The sequence below is a fragment of the Hylobates moloch genome, unplaced genomic scaffold (assembly GCF_009828535.3).
Source record: "Hylobates moloch isolate HMO894 unplaced genomic scaffold, HMol_V3 SCAFFOLD_17, whole genome shotgun sequence".
Taxonomy (NCBI): Eukaryota; Metazoa; Chordata; class Mammalia; order Primates; family Hylobatidae; genus Hylobates; species Hylobates moloch.
Genome location: NW_026652292.1, coordinates 49,346,661 through 49,353,682, shown reverse-complemented (window position 1 = coordinate 49,353,682; position 7,022 = coordinate 49,346,661). Strand labels below are relative to the sequence as shown.

At 40.9% G+C, this 7,022-nt stretch overlaps 1 long non-coding RNA gene across 2 annotated transcripts; it reads left to right on the top strand.

The window, feature by feature from the left end:
- The first annotated feature begins 291 nt into the window (after positions 1-291).
- On the top strand, positions 292-4,203 carry LOC131381745 (uncharacterized). Of its 2 annotated transcripts, none has more exons than XR_009210648.1 (3): positions 292-412; positions 2,599-2,715; positions 3,884-4,203. It is a non-coding gene; the product is annotated as an uncharacterized LOC131381745 (long non-coding RNA). The 2 variants fall into 2 exon arrangements; XR_009210649.1 differs by having other exon boundaries at positions 2,599-2,731.
- Positions 4,204-7,022: the final 2,819 nt, after the last annotated feature.

Below are 7,022 nucleotides of genomic sequence, written 5' to 3'. Positions count from 1 at the left end.
ATGAATAGACAAGATTTGTCCTTGGGTTTCTCCAAAAAGATTTCTGCAGACAGTAGTCTTTCCCACTCACCTGCACTTAGAAAATAACCTAGACAGAATTTACTGGGACACCATTTCCCCAGAACAGAAAGCATACCAGTCACAGCAGCCCCACATCTGATGACCCACTACATTTTCCTAGCATTTTAGAATTTCCACCACATTTTCCATTTGCGTAGCAACCATGATACACGTTTCATAATAGAAACTCTTTGAGGTTCTGGTAACTAACCTCCTGGCACTGTGAGACTAACAATTATTAACTGATTGACAATAGCGTATACAAAGCAATTAACACAGTGCTTGGCACATGGAAAGAATCCAGTGACTGTTAGCCACCAGTATTATGATGATGGCAATGATGATGATGTTAGTAAGTTTCCTTGAATTGTATATTAAACACTTGACTTTGAAATTTAGATGGTGCATAGACACAGCATTTTTCATATTGCATGTTTATAATACATGTGGAAGAGGGTAGGCTAAATCAAAAAGCAGGCTCTAGGATACCAAATGGGAGAAAAGAAAGCAACCAGGCAGAAAATTTTATTTTTTAGGAATTTACTGGAAGGTATATTTGTATTAGATAGGTTAATTATGTTTTGTCTTATAATATTATATACAGTATTTATGCATAATTAATATGGTGCTTTATCTTGTATGTAATGTTAGTATGTTCAGGGTGATCACACTTTGAAAGGCATTTGCCCTGGGTTAGCTGTGTGGGTTTGGGTTGAACTTTTATGGCTAACTCATAGATGATGTTTCTGTATCTGGGTTAACTTTGAAGGTACTCCATGTGTATGCGTTATATAGGTGATGGTGTACAGATCTCCAAAATCCATTCTTTTAAGAACTTTTAAGGACATTTCAAAGCCTCACTCCACTCCTCCTCTCCCCTTCTCTTCACTCCCACAATGCTATAATTAGCAGAAGGGGCTGCCTGTTACCTTTTTGCTGGAGTTTGGCTAATAGTAGTAACATCTGCTGGGCTGGTGGGGGAGAGACATGGGGCATCTGATGTAAAAGTGACACAGATGTAAAAGTGACATCTGCTTGTAACAAAGGGGAACCAAAATTAAATTAGCCAGGAAGCCCTCTCTGTCTAAACCCAGGGAAAAAAAAAAAAGAAACCTATTTGAAGAAGGAGGAAAAAAAGTAATCATGGGCCCTGACCAATCTTGCAGGGTGCAGAAGAGAACTTGCAGAGAGGATTATGATTTTTTTGAGCCAGCAGCTCCCAAAATAACTGGAGGAGCAGCATCCTAAGGTATCAATGTCCTAAGATCTTGAAGGCATCTTCTTACACTCCAAAGAAAATGGTCAGACAAGATTATCTTTCTTAGCCAAGCAATGACCTGAGCTGTGTGAGTATAGTATGGGCTGAGAAATCATTTTCAGGTTGAAGACAAGAAGACAGTAAGGGCAAAGCCTTCAGAGTTAATAATATCTCAGTATATTTTTGGGTAAGTTTGGGCAGAAACAGATTTTCATTTAACAGCTATATTCAAACTCCTACTTCCAACTACTATAGATGAACCACTTTTCATCAGGCTCATACATGTGCTTAGGACACTGCATTTGGAAATTAAAACTGCCATGGTGCCTAAAATTGGGCTCAATTGTGGCACAGGGGTGGGGGTGGGGTGGAGGTGAGATATGCTAACATCCTCCTGACCATTGTTCTAGGAAATCACAAGTGTTACAAAGGAGCATCTCTCTCTCTCTCTCTCTCTTTCTTATAATGATTTCCTAAATTTCTCTAAGTGGAACACATTATGACAGCTTTATATAAATGAATTTCACTATGATAAGAGAAGCCACTGTACAAGAATTCCCTCAACCTCTTATGTTTCAATCTAGAAATCGATCAACTTCGGCACTCACTCATTTTCCATTGCTCCTGCTACTTGGAGGAGGAAAGCCTAGTCTCATCTAAGGCCAATCCCTCTATCATACTTTGGAGTTTGATCTCTTCCACTAGCTCAAGGATCCTACCCAATTCTTCCTCTCTCATCGATCTTCAAACTTTCATCTGCCCGTCTGGACATATCCTGTTGTTTTCTAAACATGCTGAAGCCACACTCATACAAATTACCAGCCAACTCATTATCCTTCCTTGGCCACAACCCACCACCACCACTTACCTCTCATCTGCCCTTTACAGTCAAACATCTTGAAGGAGCTATCTCTTCTCTCTATCATTATTTCTTTACTTCTCAATCACTCCATAGCTTCTTGTAATATGGCTTCCACTACCCTCATGCAAATTAAATATTTTTCAGTAAGGTTATCAGATCCACTGGGGGTTTTCCAGGCCTCTACTTACTTGAATATGTAAATCATAGGGTTGTTTTACAAACGTTTCTGTTTCTCTTCACTTCTAGGCATATAGTGTGATTTCACTTCCCTGCCCCCTAGAAGTTAGATATGGCCATGTGACTGACTTTGAGCAATGAAAATTGAATGGAAGTGTTAAAGTGTGACTTCCAGGTGGAGGCTTTGAGAGCTAGCATCCAAGTCTCCACCCTCCCTCTTTTGCTCTCTTCTATGCTCCAGATGGTGGCTGCTTTTTTAGCCTGAGTTCCAGAGTGAGGACACCATGAAGTAAAGATCTCAGCCAACACACAATGGACATATATTTCCTTAGAGTCTCAGGGAAGGCTTCTGGAAGAGGTGACATCTATACTGGGTACTAAGCAGTGAGTGGCAGTGAGCAAATGGTGATGAAGTGGAAAAGAAGTTTCCCGGTATGTTAGCGGCAGTCAAAGACTCCAAAACCAGAGAGAGCGTAGAGTGTTTGAGAATTTCTAAGTTCAGTTTAGCTTTTGGTTAGAGCAGAATTGATAGGGGCTGGAACACACCAAGAGGTGTGTGATGAAATACAAGATAAGAGCAGTAGATCTGGAATCAGACCCTACAGGATTATGGATGCAAGGTCATGTGATTTGGGGAGGAGGGCATGATGGAAAAGGGAAGCCAAGAGATAAATTAGAAGGCTGTGGCACAATGCTAGTCAAGGAATAATAGATTTTTCAGCCAGAGAATAGCAGTATAGGATAAAGAGAAGTAAAGGGGTGCAAGAGATGTTAGAGAAGTAGAGTCTTAGCGCAGGCAGGACCTACAGTCCTGCACAGTGCCGGGATTTCAGGGGACCCAGGAAGATACCTCAAAGCAAAAACCCTCTCTCACATTTTCTGGCAAGACCTTCACTTCAGTAACTTGGGTTTAGTGACCCTCAATAACATATTTCTCTGGGTTTGGCAGCACTTGATGATATTATCCATTCATTCATTCACTCATTCAACCCATATTTATTAGTTACCTACTATGTGCTAGAAATCTGTACTTTAGAGTAGAAGTGGTTTAGATAGTGTCTTGAAAGCTAATTTTTGAGATGAAGCAAACCCAAGAACCGCAGGCGTCTGAGAGGAAGGGGAGCCGCTGGTCTTGAAAGCGGGGACACCACAAGAAAGTTTGGGTGCTGACCTTGCAGGGTCTAGAACTCACACTGGATGGACTGGCCATTGGACCTGCCACTGCTCAAGCTGAGGAAAGACCCTAATTGCTTCAGGGATCAGAATAAAAATTTTGTGAAATTCTTTTCAGTCCTAACATTCTGTTCATTGATTTGGTGGAGAGGGGGTTGTCTGGGAACCTTCTCTACATATATTCTTAGTGAAAGAGAGGACATAAGGGACAGTGTGTATAGTGGGAAATCAAAGCAGTATTTTGAGATTCATAAAGAGGGCTCCATGAAGAACAAGAGAGAGAAGAATGATTGTCTTCTGTTCCTCCATCCTTTCCATGATGGTCTTAGGATTTTGTGTGTTATCCCCGCCAGGTGTATTTTCAAGTGACGATACTGAGAGCCCGGTATCACAGAGGAAGAAAGTACTGATGGTGACACAGCAGGTATTTTAGAAGTGGGGGCAGCTATTTTAGACAGCGCTTTCCTATGTTGTTCCTGTCACACCACAAAGATGCCCATTTCGTCCACCCACAAGAAAGCTGCCTTGGTCCTGGTACTCAAGGGCTCTATGTTGCCTCCATCGTATCCAGAATTAATTCCACTAACACGTTCTTGCATTCTTCGTCAGCACAGCGAGGGAGCTAACTGAAAGGCATGTCGGCAACACTGGAATCATTCACTGTCTTAAACGACTCAGCCTTGAAATACATATAAAAATGAGTGAGAATTCAAAAACTTTAAAAATATTTCTTTTTCTGGGCTTTCAAAAGACCCTACTGGTGCTGCTGTTTGTTTGTCTCATTTTGTTTTCTTTAGGAGGTTTGTGGGGTTTGCCAGTAAGGTGCTGCAGCATCATGCATTTTAATGTGTATTTCAGCTGATTCAGAATTTAGGACAAATGCAATCCAGTACTCAGGGACAGGCACCACATGTCCTAGACCTTAGGAGCCAGAAGACAATAAAATGCTCACAGTGATGCATATTTGTAGTATTTCCCCTGTTAGATACAATGGATAATATTTCTTTTATTTTAAAACACACACTTCTTTTCTTCTCTCTCTCTCTTTTTCTCTCTCCCTCTCTCTCTCTTTTTCTCTGTCCCTCTCTCTCTCCCTCTCCCTCTCCATCTCCCTCTCCCTCTCCCTCTGTCTCCCCTCTCTGTTTCTCTCTCTGATTTGTTTACTCTGGTAAGTTAAACTGCGGTCTAGAGAACTCTAAGGCTAAGGGTTCTAATCACAAACACTGCCAACTCCCTTGCTTATTCATAAATCTTTATCATTGAAATTGGGCTTGAGGAAGAGAAGGAGGAAAAGAGATTCCTAAGAAGAGCCAGGGAGGCTGCTAGGAAGGAAGTAGAACATAACAATGAACAAAACAGCACAGTGAGTCACACAAGAGACTGCAGAGCAGAGGCCAATGGCTTTAACCCAAACCCCAGGGAAACCTCTTGAATGAACAGTGTTAACTGCTGAGAGGTGAGCCGCCAAGCTCTTAAACAACCCCAGGGTGGGGCCAGACTGTGCCCTTGCAGAGACAGAGCTGAGGACAGATTGGACTTCTTGGCCTTGCCTTGGCCAGGCCCACATTCTTGGGGCAAATTTCTTTTTTAGCAGCTATTGGGCAGCGATCTTCCTCCTACCTGCTGAAAACCCCCTGAGTCACTGCTGTTGCCCCCTGGTCTCTGCACATGGAGATGGGGCAGCAAAGCCCCTCCAAGGGGAGGTCAATGGTTGCTGATGAGAGGTGGTCAGGCCAGAACAGGCTGCACCCGACAAAGGGAGAAAACTGTGATGTGGTCCCAAGCTGGCCATGTGTACCCTCTTCCTATTTCATTGATTACTTCCTTTTTTTATTTTAAAATAATAAATATCCATTATGGAAATTGTTATAGCATGTGTGAGGAAAGGAGAATAAAATAAAAGAGTTAATTTAACTTTCTCATATAATTTTTCAGTCTTTTTTCCATGCATACATTTTTTTTAAAAATGAGAAACATTCTCTATGAACTGTTTTGTTCATGTTTCTCACTTTTAGAAAAATTTTAATTTTTTTAAATTTAAAAACATCAACCTTTCTCCCTTAAATTATATGTTATAAACATCTCCCCATATCATAAAATATCCTGACATGTCATCTTTTTGGCTAGATGATATTCCACTGCAAGATAAACCATAGTTTATTTAGGCAACCTTGGGCTTTTTTTTTTATATTTAAGTTGCTTCTAATTTTTAAAATATATTTAAAATGCTGTCTTGGACATTCTTTTAGCTAAATCTCTGTGCACATCCATATGCTTAGGATCAATTTTTTTTTTTACTTGTTAGTGATTTGAAGCTCAAGGATTAATTCCTAAAAATGGAATTCCTTGGTCACAAAGTACACTTAAAAAGGCTTTGGAGTTGTAAAATTGCCTTCCAGGAAAGTGATACCAGTTTATACTTGTAGAGCAGAATATGACACTGTCCGCATTCCAATACTCACCAACATTGCATAGTTCCATCAAAAAAGCTTAGCCCATTCTCTTTCTACTGTGCTATTGTAAAAGAGCAAGAATTCTGAAGAAAGGGGAGAGAGTGCCAAAAGAAACTAGTGATGCTATGACAAAGAGGAAAAGCAGGAATAGGTAATTTTTAAGAATAACAGAGATCTAGAAAAATAGAGAAAAATGCCCAGTCCAGCTTTATTATTTATTTATTTATTTATTTATTTATTTATTTCAGATGGAGTTTTCCTCTTGTCCCCCAGGCTGGAGTGCAATGGCTCAATCTTGGCTCACTGCAACCTCCGCCTCCTGGGTTCAAGCGATTCTCCTGCCTCAGCCTCCTGAGTGGCCGAGATTACAGGTGTACACCACCACACCCAGGTAATTTTTGTAGTTTTAGTAGAGACAGGGTTTCACCATGTTTGGTCAGGCTGGTCTTGAACTCCTGACCTCAGATGATCCACCCACCTCAGCCTCCCAAAGTGCTGGGATTGCAGGTGTGAGCCACCACGCCCAGCCCAGTCCAGCTTTATTTAAAAAATAAAAATCTAATAATGACAAAGGATCCTTTTGCGTATGTTTAGAGCCAGATGATAAAAGGAATTGTATTTTTTTCAATGTTGATAAATGACAAAGAAAATTGAATAAAACTCTAATTTAAATTTTTTTTTTTTTTTTTGTCAGTGGCATGATTACGGCTCACTGCAGCCTTCGTCTTCTGGGCTCAAGCGATCTTCCCACCTCAGCCTCCCAAGTAGCCGAGACTACAGGTGCATGCCACCATGCCTGGCTATTTTTATAATTTTTGTATAAAATTTGTATAATTTTTTGTAGAGGCAGAGTCTCACTATGATGCCCAGGCTCGTCTCGAACTCCTGGCCTCAAGGAATCTTCCTACCTTAGTCTCCCAAAGTGTTGGGATTACAGGTGGAGTGAGCCACTATGCCCGGCCCAAAACTCTTATTTTAATCTTGTCCTTTCTGTCAAGGAGAATGTGATTCAGAATGGAAATGACTAGTGTGAACACTG